Source organism: Pleurodeles waltl, chromosome 2_2 (genome assembly GCF_031143425.1).
Source record: "Pleurodeles waltl isolate 20211129_DDA chromosome 2_2, aPleWal1.hap1.20221129, whole genome shotgun sequence".
Taxonomy (NCBI): Eukaryota; Metazoa; Chordata; class Amphibia; order Caudata; family Salamandridae; genus Pleurodeles; species Pleurodeles waltl.
The window spans coordinates 623,155,381-623,168,679 of NC_090439.1; positions in this window are offsets into that span (position 1 = coordinate 623,155,381).

The following is a 13,299-nucleotide window of genomic DNA, read 5'->3' on the forward strand; positions in this document are numbered from 1 at the left end:
GTGGGTGGTGTATAGGTGTAGGTAGTGTGTGGCTCTGGTTTTGTCTGTGGTCGTGGTGTCTGTCTTGTGCCAATGGTTTGTAATGGTAAAGGGTTGTGGCTAATGTGGGTGGGTGTTTTATAGTGGTGTGGGTATGAGGGTATGTGGGTATGTGGGCGTGGTGTGTGTGTGGGTGTCAGTTGTGTGTTGTTTGAATTGTTCAATGTGATGTTGTTTTGTTTGAGTGTGTGTATTTTGAGCACGTTTTGTTTGAGTGTGTGTATTTTGAGCACAGCCGTATGTACCGCCAATAGTTTACCGCCATTGAATGTCCGCCGTGGTGATTCGTTTGTCATAATGTGATGGGCATTGTTCTGTTGGCGTAATGGTGTGGGTGTTGATACTGCCACTTTATCACTGACCTTTGGACTGGCAGAATTGTGTCTGTGGCTTAATAGTGACCGATTGGCGTGTGTGTGTCATAATATGGTGGACGGATATCTGCTGAGGCGGCGGTAAGTTAGCGCAGTCGGCGTGGCGGTAGGTGGGATTTACCGTCAATGTCATAATGAGGGCCAAAGTCTCTTGTGAGGGCCACCCTATTCCCTGAAATGCTTGTTCATTTTCTATAAAAATAATTGTCTTTTTCAAAATATTTCCAATGACGTCACAATATTTGTGACTATGCCTGGTAAATGCAAAACAAAAGCATGCTTTCAATACACACAAATCCATTCAAAATTCATAAGTGTTTAGTTGTAAGCAATTTTTAATATCAGACACTAAAGATTACTTTTGAATGAAGTCCACAAACATATATATGCATCTGTCTGTCACTCCATGTATACGATTTTGAAACAGTCTTTCAGTGGTCTAAAATGGGTCCATAAGGGTGTGACTGGGTTCTAGAAATGGATTCATTAGGGTGAAAGTTGATCTGTGAATGAGTGCATGAGTGTATGACTGGGTCTGCCAATGGGTGTATGATAGTGTGACTTGGTCTACAAAAGGGTCTGTGAGAGTGGGCTCGTCAATGGGTGCATGAGGGTGTGACTGGGTCTGCAAATAGGTGAATCAGGGTGTGAGTGGATCTGTGAATGGGTGCATGAGGTTATGAGTGGCTCTGCAAATGGGTGCAGCAGGGTGTGAGTGAATCTGTGATAGGGTGTGTGACAGTGTGAGTGAATCTGCCAATGGGTGCATAGAGATGTAACCTGGACTGAAAATGGGTGCATCAGGGTGTGAGTGGATCTGTGAATGGGTGTATGAGAGTGTGACTGGGTATGCAAATAGGTGCGTGAGAGTATGACTGGGTCTGTGATTGTGCGTGTGAGAGTGTGACTGGGTCTACGAATGGGTGAATGAGGGTGTGACCCATGTCTGTGAATGGGTGTATGTGGGTGTGTTTGGGTCTCTGAATGGGTGCATCAGGTTGAGCTTAGGTCTGCAAATAGGTGCATCAGGGTGTGAGTGGATCTACGAATGGGTGCATGAGGGTGTGACTGGGTCTGCAAATGGGTGTGTGAGGGTGTTACTGGGTCTCTGGATGGGTGCATAAGGGTCTGAGTGCATCTGGTAATATATGCATAAGGGTCTGAATGCATCTGTGAATAGCTGTGTAAGGATCAGAGTGTATATGTGAATGGGTGTGTGAAAGCATGACTAGGTCTGCGAATGGGTGCATCAGGGTGTGAGTAGATCTGTGAATGGCTGTGTGACAGTGCGAGTCAGTCTGCAAATGGGTGCATGAGGGTGTAACTGGGTCTGCAAATGGGTTTGTCAGGGTGTGAGTGGATCGGTCAATGGGTGCATGAGAGTGTGGCTGGGTCTGCAAATGGGTGTGTGAGAGTATGACGGGGTCTGTGATTGGGTGTGTGAGAGTCTGACTGGGTCTATAAATTAGGGTGTGATTGGGTCTGTTAATGGGTGTATGAGGGTGTGTCTGTGTCTTTGACTGGGTGCATAAGAGTGTTTCTGGGTCTCTGAATGCATGCACAATGAACTGAGTGGATCTGTGAATAGATGCGTAAGGGTCTGAGCTAATATGTGAATGGGTGCATGGGAGTATGTCTAGGTCTGTGAATGGGTGCGTCAGGGTGTGAGTGGATCTGTCAATGAGTGTGTGAGAGTGTGACTGGGTCTGCAAATGGGTGTGTGAGAGCATGAATGGGTCTGTGAGTGGGTGGGTGAGAGTGTGACTTGGTCTGTAAATTAGGGTGTGAGTGGGTCTATGAATGGGTGTATCAGGGTGGGCCTAGGTCTGTGAATGGGTGCATCAGGGTATGAGTGGAAATATGAATGGGTGCATGAGGGTATGTTTGAGTCTGCAAATGGCTACATTAGGGTGTTACTGGGTCTCTAAATGGGTGCACAATGAACTGAGTGGATCTGTGAATAGATGTGTAAGGGTCTGAGTTGATATGTGAACGAGTGCACAAGGGTATGGCTAGGTCTGCGAATGGGTGCATGAGAGTATGAGTGAGTCTGCAAATGGGTGCATCAGGGTGTGAGTGAATCTGTGAAGGGGTGCATGACAGTGTGAGTCTGCAAATGGGTGCATGGGGGTGTAACTGGGCCCATGAATGGGTGTGTCAGGGTGTGAGGGGACCTGTGAATGAGTGTATGAGAGTGTGATTGGGTCTGCAAATGGGTGTGTGAAAGTATGACTGGGTCTGTGAATGGGTGCGTGAGGGTGTGAGTGGGTCTGTGAATGGGTGAATCGGGATGAGCCTAGGTCTGTGAATGGGTGCATCAGAGTATGAGTGGATCTATGAATGGGCACATCACAGTGTGACGGGTCTTCAAATAGGTGTATGAGGATGTTATTGGGTCTCTGAATGGATGCATGGGGGTCTGAGTGGTTATGTGAGTGGGTGCATGATGGTATGACTAGGTCCAGGAATGGGTGTGTCAGGGTATGTGTGAATCTGTGAATGGGTGCGTGAGAGTGAGTGAGTCTGCAAATGGGTGCATAAGGATGTAACTGGGACTGAATAGGTGGGTGAGAGTGTGACTGGGTTTACAAATGGATGCATAATGGTGTGAGAGGGTCTGTGAATGGGTGTATGAGTGTGTGAGTGGATGTGTGAATGGGTGCATCAGGGTGTGAGTGAAATTATGAATGGGTGTATGAGGGTGTGTCTGTGCCTGTGAATGGGTGCATGAGGGTGTCACATGGTCTGTGAGTGGGTGCACAATGGACTGAGTGGATCTGTGAATAGATGCGTAAGGGTCTGAGTGGATATGCGAATGGGTGCATGAGGGTATGACTGGGTCTGTGAACAGATGAGTCAGGATGTGAGTGAATCTGTCAATGGGTGCATGACAGTGTGAGTGAGTCTGCAAAAGCATGCATGAGGGTGTTACAGTGTGCCAGGGTGTGAGGGGATAGGTGAAATGGTGTATGAGAGTGTGACTAGGTCTGCAAATGAGTGTGTGAGAGTATGACTGGGTCTGTAAATGGGTGGGTGAGGGTGTGATTGGGTCTGTCAATGGGTGTATTAGGGTGTGAGTGGGTCTGTGAAAGGGTGCATCAGGCTGAACCCAGCTCGGCAAATGGGTGCATAAGAGTGTAAGTGGATCTATGAATGGGCACATGAGAGTGGGACTGGGTCTGTGAATAGGTATGCAAGGGTGTTACTGGGTCTCTGAATGAATGCATGAGGGCCTGAGAGGATCTGTGAATAGGTGCATAAGGGTCTGAGTGGATATGTGAATGGGTGCATGAGGGTATGACTAGGTCTAGGAATGGGTGCGTCAAGGTGTGAGTGAATCTGTGAATAGGTGTGTGAGAGTGTGAGCGAGTCTGCAAATGGGAGCATGAGGGTGTAACTAGGTCTGCAAATAGGTGCATTAGGGTGTAACAAGTGTATGAGAAAGGGTTATGAGAGTGTTATGGAGTCTGAAAATGGGTGCATGAGAGTAGGACTTGGTCTGTGACTGGGTGTGTGGGAGCATCACTGGGTCTACAAGCAGGTGCATGAGGGTGTGACTGGGTCTGTGAATGGGTGTATGAGGGGTCTGTGAATGGGTGCATCAGGCTGAGCTTAGGTCTTCATCAGGGTGTGAGCGGATTTATAAACGGGTGCATGAGGGTGTGACTAAGTCTGCAAATGGGCACATGAGTGTGTTGCTAGGTCTATCTCAGTGATTCTTTGAATGGGTGCATTACTTTCTGTGAGCCACCGTAACTGAATGAATTAGTGTATGACTGACTGTAATTTTTGTTGTTGTTGCCAATATTTGCACATTTTTTTAACAATACATTGGGAGCCATGCTGAGCATAGGGACATATTCCCGAATATCAGTTAGTGTGGAAAAAGGTCATAACTTGACCTACAATCACTTCCCTGGAGTAAGAGTAACCACATCCTGACCCCTTATTCCTCTTTTCTGATCCGTTTTCAGCCCCTAGGACTGTGTCCCATTATTTAAAATGGCAGCTGCAATTTTCTAGTCAGGTTGCGGCCAACCAATCACACCATTCCTGTTGCTGCATGCATTCACAAATACATTGCGATCGCCGCAAAACCGTCGCTATGAATCCATGGCCCTAGATATACAAATGTGTTTTCCCTTTAATATCTCCAAAAGTACTGGACAAACTTACAACAAATAAGCAAAAGCATAATGTGCACACCGAAACCTACCTTACTGCCAAATTTGGTGTAATTTCATCCAGCTGTTCAGATTTGTAGTCGTGTTTAAAAGTCCTATGGAAATTAACATGGGAAACACATTTTTTACCACTCCTTTTTTTCAGCATCCACTGGAAGGATCACCTCGAAACTTTCCATGTGTAATAAGAATCACCGGGAACTTTTTTTGGAAAGTTTTGTGAAGATTCGTCAAAAGGTCCCAAAGATACGTGTATATATATATATATATATATATATATATATATATTGTATATTCCAGCACTCACTTTTTTTCTTCTCCTGAGAAGAAGTACATCGACTCTCAGTTGCAGTGGTTTTCAGGTGCTGTATTAAACATAGAGATATGCTGCAAGGTAGCTCACTGCTCTGTCGAGCCTTGATCACGGGTAAATCTCTCTGTCTTCGGGAATGAGCACATGTTTTTAAAGACTCTGGTCATAATCTCCTTCAGAGTGAACAATCGAAAACATAAGTAAAACATTTTCAGGTGTCCGAATGCAGTGTGATTCATATCACCAGTTCAGTGCCAAAATGCTGCTGTTCTCAATCCCAATTAAAAAATGTTCACAATGCACAATATTCGGCTTGACAGACTTGCATTTTCCGCTTTTACATCACCAGTAAACACTTCTCACCACTGCAGCCAGCAAGAGGAAATCTTCCCTTTCACATCCCTTGCCTGCCATCACTACAATTATTGTTAGGATTATCCTGTTGTTTCTTGGCGAGGGTAGGTGGGTCAGGCTCTCTTAATTAATTATCCTCAAAAAAGTTGCTCCGTTATTAAAGCCCCAAACCCTAGCAGGGTGCGTCAATGTCACAGGAAAAGAGCATCCCCAGAATACATTCCAGCACTCTCTTCTTTCTCGACTCCCAGTTGCAGTGGTTTCAGGAAATATATATATAGATATTTCACAAGCCAAAATGGTCCTCACACGATGTGCTTAACAGCTGGTGCCTGCGTCAGGGACAGACCATTTCCCTGTAATTAGATAGCTTTCAAATGGACACGGAGCACTCCAAAAGACTTGATATCCGTATTTTAATGGTCACTAGAGCAAACCATCACCAACGTATTTCGACTATCACAGTCTCGATCACGGTAAGTGAGTGCATTATCTATGTCACCTATATATAGTGTCCCATTCTATGCCCTTATGCACCATTCTGGGCAATGTAGGTCATTGTTAAAAACAAACAAAATACATAAAACATATCAATTAACAAACAACCATTAGGGGTGCCAAGCACATGTTCACAAGCATTGTATTACTTTTTCCCAAGGATTTCGACATCCCACCACAAATATGTTTGTCTAAATTCCAAATTAATGAGTTGGCTGTGATGTCTGTGACTTAAGCAATATATTCCTATCAATCCCTTGTTTTCATAGGAATCATAAATACTGGCAAGTTTCATCCACAATCTATCATTTCATAAATCTTACGTAAAGTATGGGTTCTATTCTGATATTTCATGCTACTTTAAGTTGATATCATGGCCCTATGGCCATGTTGTTTTTTACCCAGTATAGCAATCTAGATAATAGGTATTGGATATAATATCACCAATATACAATATATTAACAATGTTAGATACCTTAGGGTCTCCTTATTTGGCTAGTTTGCATAACTGAGAATAATGATTATCAGATATAATAGCCCTATCACCCCCTTCATTCACAAGGTGAGGTCTCTAAAGGAATCCCTTATTCTCTGATTATATTGCTCCAAAAATATGGCCATACAGGTCACACAGTTGCGATCCAGTGTCCCTCTACCCACCATAGAATATTGGCCATAATCTTCTTCCTGAGGGATTTTTACAATTCCCAAATTCTCTTCCAATATATTTATCACTCAGAGGTCACTATAGTGGGTCAAGTGCCCTTCCACCCGGTATGAAACTTGTCAGCCATAATTTTCCTCAAGGAAATATAACCAGTGTTATAGTTACTTGAGATAACTGACTATAACAGATGAATTTCCATGGTTTGGTTTAGTACGTTTAAAATGTGAGTCTAACTATAACATCCCTGGAACCTTTGCTTTTTAAGTGAATATATATGTGTATATATATATATGTATATATATATATAAACACTCACACATATACATACCTGATTTTACCATTTCATTGAAAAGGCATGTGTGCTGAAGGCAAATGTGTGATACAGACCTGCATGGTAAATGTACAGCACACAAATAAAGTAGGACATTTTTTAAAGTTAGTCTAAGCATAGTATGTTGTTTTTGATTCTGCGCGTGCGCTGGAGCAACAACAGGACTGTGTCATACCTCTTTAGAAATGACACTGGGCTGCTCTCTTCTCCCTCTCACGCAAAGCAGCCCAACATCTTTGGTGACAAATGCAAAAACAACAGAAGATGGACGGAATGCAGAACAAATCAAACATTCACCCCCAGTCACAGATCTGGGTTTAATCCATCCGTTTTTTTGCTTACCATGCCATTCCAGCTCGGTCCCAGCCATATGCAAATCAGTCTTGACCCTGTTCCCCATGGGAACAGTCCAGCCCGAACTGCCAGGCCAGGTCCTCCCTGGACCAGAAACAAGCATCCTGGGACCGGTTTCAGGGTATCACCCTTCATCAGCCAGGCTAGCTTGAATCTGGTGGCATGGCAAGCACGTGACCCATGTCTGGGCATACCCTTCCCACTTGGGGCGACAAATGCAAAAACAACAGAAGATGGACAGAATGCAGAACAAATCAAACATTCACCCCCAGTGGTGAGCAAAAAAACTATGGATTAAACCCAGATCTTTGGGACTGGGGTTGAATGTTTGATTTGCTCTGCATTCCATCCATCATCTGTTCTTTTTGCAACATCTTTGACTGCTGCACTGTGTTACCTGAGACCTTTGTATTTGTACCCCACTATAAATGAGTTTTAGACACATCAGGCCTGATTTATGAAAAGTTAGCGTCGCTTTTGCGTCATAAAATGACGCAAAGGCGGTGCAAACTTTTCATAAATCGGGCCCATCAAGCGCAAAAATCAGGCGCTCGGCTCTTCTCAAAGCCATTACGCTACGGCCCCTGTTTTTGTGCTTTGTGCAAAGTAACGCAAGATTGTGACTAAATAAAACAAACAGTATCTCTCACCTTTCGTGAATGTTATATTCCAAAATTCCGAAAGATGCGCTAGCTTTTACCACCAGCTCTATGCTAATTATAAATCTAGGTGCAAGACCAACGTAAGTCGAGTTAGGGATCCGTTGATATTTGCCGCTATAGCAAAAACAAGTGCAAATAGCAAACATATGCACTATTGCGCCTGCTAAAATGTTCTAGGCTTTGTCGAGAGTGGAACGTTGCATGTTTACTGTGGATTCATAGTGAATTATGAGAAAAGGTTTTGGCAGATTGTTCAGAAACATTTAGGAGCTAGTAATGATCATCGAATACTCCACAAACCTACCTCCCTAAGAAACTTAACATCACTGCGTTTGATCACGCATTATGTAGTCGGAACATTTCAGTAAATGTGCTCAGAGTAACATATTGAAAGGGTCACTGGCACATCCATTCTGACACTGCTTAAGGCTGTCCACATTGTTGATTGACTTTAACGTCCACATTTTTTGCCTACAGAAAATGTCTGTAATGTGACTATGTGCATTCTCCATCTGACAGTGACATAAATCAGTCTGCGAAAACGTATGCTGCGCCATATGTGTCGAAAGCAAAGCATAATTTTAACATTGTACAATAAGCCTGGACCACATATGTGACAGACGGAAATTAATTTCGTGCGTCTAAGTGAATTAGATCTATTCCCTAAAATGCAATACGCGATCTGTACCTGACTAGATTTATGTTAGCATCGGAATTCTCCTTGGAACACTCTTCTTTTACGTCTGCCTAAACCAGCTTTAAGGGTTTTCCTGCCTCTTGTAATGGATAAAAATAATAAATACAAAATACACAATCATCCATATTAATGGGGCTATGTAGAGGAGTTTGTTTCAGACCCCTTCGGTTACTAATCAGCAGAAATGGCATTCACGTGTTAGAATGGTAAACATAACATTATTCATACGATAGTGCAATTGCTTAGCCTCATTTACGCACTACTCTGAAGGCAATTGAATCACATTTTGCAGCTCACAGTACAGCCATCCCTTGTTGAAATGTCAGTGATCATGACGGATGGTATTTTCTTTTTTAACTCTTTCAATCCTCATTGGGGAGGGCTGCGCTCCAACAGATACCACAAAGCAAAACGGGTAGTAAATTTGCAGTAGGGGAATCCTCACAGAAGATGTATGGAGCATCTAAGGTGCTGATTCTGCGTTTTTCGGAATCCAGGTGATTTTGATTGCAAAAGTTAAATAACGATACCCCGAGGTGCTTTATTTGATGGGTGCAATAAATCGCACCCGTTACTAGTTTCTAGGTAATAATATCCATATTTTGGTGCTTACTGCGCCAGAATTCGCAAAGTACAGTAAATACTGTACACAATCCCCGTGTTAAAGTCAGCCAGGTTTGACACAATAAAATTTAATGAAGGGTGAGATATTTCATGCACCCCGTAATTACACCCCCAATTAGTAATTCTGACCCCCGAGCAAACAGGGTCTTCCACAGGAGCTGGGAAACACTGACAAACTTGTAATAAGGACTTAAGACTCCTGTATCTTTGGCTTAATGAAAAAGAAATCAACTGAAATATTGACTCTCAATCCAAAATGTGAACCATGATATCCTTCCTATAGACCTTGAAATGGAAGAATAATCAATGCATAATGTTTTTAATATGTTATGAAAGCAGTGCTATACATTAATATTTCACTTCTCTCTGCAAGCTTATGTGAACAAGTAAATCCTACTCCCCTTGCTCATAAGTGCAGAGCTTAATGAAGCAGCCAGAGATGAGTTAAAATGTGCTTCTCTACCAACCTTAGGGGCACATTTAAGAGAGGCTTGCGTCAGCCGTGCACCGTGTAGTGTTACTCCAGGGTGGCAAAGTCAGTAAGTCATATTTAAAACATGATGCATCTTCAAAAATACATTTTTTTAATGGTTCACGTGGGGCAAAAGCTGACGCAACTGTCACACAGTGGTATTTAGGGGTGCAGCACTGCATCAAGCTTTATACGGTAGCACAACGCAAAGCTGGAAATACACCAGAATTGCTCCAGATCAGAAAACCAGGAGTAGGAAATGAGGCAATGGCAATGGCAATAGCATAAACAACTCAACATCACAGAACACTTTGGCAAGCTCAATTACACCGTGGAGGTCATCATACTGCAACTGGGAGTAGCCAGGAGACCACCACCACGTAGGCAGTCAAGGAGGAGGGGACATGGTTTTACAGAAGCACATATCCCTCATTGACCGCAGAAAAGTGGAGGTCATACAGGTCTATGCAGTGAAGGCAGAGTCCATCATGGAACTGGTGGGGAAGATTGGGCCAAGTCTCCAGCCACTAACTGCAAGGCCCAATAACATCCCACCACATGTCAAATTCATGGCTGTGCTTCATAAGCTGGCATCGGGTTCCCTCCAAGTCATAACAGCAGGATCCTCATGAATTTCACAGGGAGCTTTCCCTGCCTTCCTCCAATCTGTTTTCAATGCCATCATTAAACTTACACCCCAGTACCTTCTGTTCCCCAAAACTTCCCAACAAGGATTCTACACCATAGTTGCACTTCCAAATGTTCTTGGTGCAATTGATTTCACACATGTACAAATGGTGCTTCCTGCTGCAACATCCAACATGTACAGAAACTGCAAGCATACATACTCCATTAATGTTCAGGGCATAGTGGACCATCAGGGAATGTTCATAAATGTGCTGGCAAATATCCTGGAAGTGCATACAATGCTTTCATCTTCTGCCACATTACCATCAAGAAGTGTTTTCAGAATGGTAGATATGGGAATGCCCTACCTATTGGTAAGGAAAGTAGAAATATACAATGTACTAAGAAGTTGTAATGTATGACATAATAGTCATCCCTGTGTTTAAGTTTGGATCTCGTGTCATGTGCACGTATTGGGAATAACTTAATCCAATATGTAGACAATGATGTCCAATTGTGTCATTCCCCCACTAATCCTGCAATGGAAGTAGGAAACAATCCACAGTGAGAAGTATTGTATCATCTAACACTGTGTGAATGGACTTAACCACATTTTCTGCACTGTTGAACAAATCAACACACAAATCATCTGGTTCACTATTAAATTCTATATGAGAAGAAACAGTACAAGCTAAGTTTGAAATGTGTATGTGTGAAATGGTGTATCAAGTCTCAATCATTAAAGTTTCACTAAAATAAAAGATGTGAACAAATCATGTGTACCTAAGTAAATGTGTCAGACGTGCCAGTAAATCTTTAGGTCGACCAAAGTAGCAGGATCACAAATGGAAGAAGAACTTGTAAATGTCATGTATGTCATACACTGTGAGTGCACAATCAAAGCATGTGTAAATGTAAACTCTATGGACATATATGATACCTTAAGTCCAAAGTCCACCTATTTTTCAGCCGTTCTAACATTCTAGGTCTAAACATACACACAGATAACAACTCACATTGATATACTTCATCAATGCGATAGATGAACAATTTAGTGGCTCAAGTTGCTAACATTTCCTGCGTCTCATTCTGTCATTGTAAAACTGACACAGTTGATGAATATTGTCAGATATGTCATGCACTGAGAAATAATATAAGAGAAAATGCAACCAAGGTAAGGTATCATAGTGTACTGAGGGCTTCATTTACAAAGTTTTGGCACAGGGCAGTATTGCAAAACTTTTAGCTGCACTGCCCTGCATCAAAACAAAAGGGCAGGAATGCACTGAATCTACAAGACACAGAGCATTCCTTTCTTTATCCCCCGCGCTGGCACACAAATTTCTGCCATGCACCAATGCAGGCACCCTTGCACCATGGTGCAAGGATGTCTGCATTGCAGAGATGATTGTTTTTGTGCAGGAAGGGACACCTTTCTACACAAAAACACTATCTAGAAGCGTTTTCCTCTTTCTATGTGTGCTACGGAATGCAGCACACATAGAAAGAAAAACAAATGGGAGAAATAGTGTTTTTTTCTCCCTGTTGTGCCACTCTTAAACCACCCCTGGGATGGCATGGAAATTGACTAATTCCCAGGTTTACATACCCTTATAAACCTGGGAATGCATCAGATTCCATGGGTGTTGCTTGGAAATACCCACAGCAACACCAATGGAGGGCCCCTTTCAAGCAGAGTAATGTGTGAAAGGGGGTGATATCTACAAGGCCTTGTAAAGCCGCGTAAAGTGGCTTTGCATGGCCTTGCAAATATGGCCGTACAGCTTGCACTGCCGGTGCGTCACAATTAGTGATGCACCAGCAGTGCAGGCAGCTTGCAAATGAGGCCCTCAGTATCCTGAACTGAACCCTATTATGCTGCATCATTGATGTCAGAATCAAGGCATCTAAGTACAGATTCAACTACAAGGTAAAAATCACATACATGTGAAAAACAAAGTGTTGTTTCTAGGTCTATAGTATAAAGTTACATTGGCATACTATCGTATCAGTATAAGTTCAGCATGACACCTTGCCATACAAAAAGCATTAGCTCTGACAAAAACGTAATTAAATATCCATGTCACATGTTGGAAATGGATTACATGTACTAACCAAGAGTTATGCTAAATTAAGTAATTAAATCAAAGGCTGTGCGAGTCCATCATAGATGACAAAAGGACAAATGCATAGGTCAGTTTCAAACATGTTGGCACTTTCACAAATTATATGAGGCTGCATGTATGCAGGATATTCTGATCATAAGCTTGTTACTTTGCAGACATAGTGAGTGCAGACAACATAGAAAAGTTATGAACATTACAAAGTACTTATCATAGTAATCTACTGCCTGAACATGAAAGTCAACATATAGATGTTACCTATGTCTCAGAACATGGACAATGTGTGCAATGACACATAGAAGTTGAACAAACAATGGTCAACAGTACCTAACACATATCTGTTGAAAGTGAAAGAAATGAGTATGCCAGCACACATTACACACATGGTCAGTTATGTCTAAGTAACAATGTACAAAATCATTGACTGTTGTATTTTTTCCACTTTTCAGGTGACCATAGATATGGGTAGCAGCTGTGGCTCATTCAACAGTCCTCGGATGGAGGCAGAAAAACATTTTAACTCTGCTCTGACCAAGAGAAGAAGTATTGCAGAGAGGATGTTTGGGACCTAAAGTCCTGGTTCTGCTGCCTGGACATATCAGGTGGAAGACTCGCCCCCTATGGCGTATAGAATCATCTTGTGGGTGCAATATTGCACAATATCTGCTTAAAAACAAATGTGATGAGGGACTATGAGCCACAAAATTCCTAGGAACCAGAAGAGGATTTAGACAGTGATGGAGACACACAGCACACAATGGCAGGTCAGTAGAGATAGGACTTAGTTATGGCCAAATTGTTTGCCTAATCAATACCAATTGGTGGGAATACTGATAGAAAATGTCAACTAATTATCCTATAGTTTTTTTTTGTGAATGCATACATTGTGTTGTGTATGTGTGACTCTCAATGTACATGTCTAGTCACTGACATCTTTTCGACTTGATGTAGGCCTCAACATGTATGAATCATGATTTATG